Raw genomic sequence first — 1,703 nt, forward strand, 5'->3', positions numbered from 1 at the left:
TGTATATGTATGTGTGTAACAGTCACGAAGGTGACCTTTTGGAAAGTCTTAGAACAGTGCAAAAAACGATGACCTGTCAGTGCTTCCCACGGCAGGTTTGTTTTGCTGACATTTGGACATTTGTTGGATAGATACAGAGAGTTTTCTGCTCACATCTTAAACGCATGGAAACAGCATGATAGGACATTGTACCGATGCACCGGAAATGTATGTACGTGCGTGATACCTTAGAGTGCAGAGGACGTGGCCCTTTGAACAATGAACTCGATGGTGACGTCAAGAGAATGTGTTCATATGTGCGCCCTAGAATGGGTAAATTATAGGGGGGGCCACTGAATGGGTATTCACTGCGATTTGTGACTTGGTTTTGCTCTTTTGAGCTGTGTTAGTGGGCAAGCAGTCACAATTAAGAACGATTTCCTGAGGCCATGGAAAAGTGAGTAAGACAACTCATTAACACTTGTACTTTATTTTCCAGACTTTATAAAGTTATGCATTTGTCTGTTATTTATCATGCATTTTTTAAACATGTATGTCTGTCATTGCAGCATTTTAATATAATGATATATTTCTTCCTATAGGAATTCATCGATTGTGGTCCTGAGAAGGACACAGTATAGGAAGTGGTGTATATTTTGACTTACATGTGATATGACTTTCATTATGGTCTTTATGACTTTGATATTCGGTTTGATGACCGATGTGTTGTTTATTAATTTTGTTTGCCATAAGCTAATGTCTATGATTGGGTATGAATCAGGATATTCTATAGGTATGTGTAAATCACTCCATTTCGTGATCATGCCTTTTGCGGAGTTACTTTCGTTAAAGCTGACAATAAAGTTTAGTTTTGTATCTCAGCATCTCATTCCAGTAGGCCTTTGTGTAAAGATAGGTTTAGTGAATAACTTATGACGAAAAGAGAAGGGATCAGCTGACTCAAAGTCGGCCTTGCTACCAAACACATCACAAGGAAGGTGAGATGCTAAATTCTGTCCTTAAAACAGATACTTTAGTATAAAGACTGCCCTTCAGAACCAGGCGGTAAACACACACACACACACACATACACACAAAGACACAGGCAAACACACACACACACACACACACACACACATATATATATATATATATATATATATATATATATATATATATGTATATATATATAAATATATATATATATATATATATATATATATATATATGTATATATATATATATATATATATATATATATATATTGTAACAATTCCGTTACTGGTTCTTTCTAAAGATCCACCTTAAAACTATCTACTCCTATTAAGTGGAGTTTTAGCCTTGGAACAGCAAAAATGAAACTCAAAACACGAACAGGAAGGGGAAAATAAATGCTATGTATAAAACCGTTAATAACAAATATATTTATACACAAATGGGTACCAACTTAAATACATAATCACCTGAAAAGGAAAGGACCGCACAACTTATAAGTAATAAACACAATCTCCTAGCTAACAATCGTACCAACAGGAGGAGAGAAAGCTAGAGGAGAAGGTGGGAAGACAAACATACTATGTCAAAAAATTATCACAAACGTACGACAGGAAAGGATACTGAGAGAAAGAATCCTTAAACCTAGCTAAATATAATAATTCCCTACACCTAACAACAAACTAAAAATACACACTTTCATCATAATAACTGCAGATCACTAAGACGTA

The 1,703-nt window shown here is 35.1% G+C and overlaps 1 protein-coding gene across 1 annotated transcript in view; it reads left to right on the forward strand.

Moving 5' to 3' along the window:
• Positions 1–347: 347 nt before the first annotated feature.
• Positions 348–1,703, forward strand: part of LOC136832898 (probable glutamate receptor) — a 184,880-nt gene continuing 183,524 nt past the window's right edge. The window contains exon 1 of the mRNA XM_067094554.1: positions 348–436. The gene's annotated coding sequence lies outside the window, so the exon portion shown is untranslated. The remainder of the gene's footprint in view (positions 437–1,703) is intronic.

This window comes from Macrobrachium rosenbergii, chromosome 50 (assembly GCF_040412425.1).
Source record: "Macrobrachium rosenbergii isolate ZJJX-2024 chromosome 50, ASM4041242v1, whole genome shotgun sequence".
NCBI lineage: Eukaryota > Metazoa > Arthropoda > Malacostraca > Decapoda > Palaemonidae > Macrobrachium > Macrobrachium rosenbergii.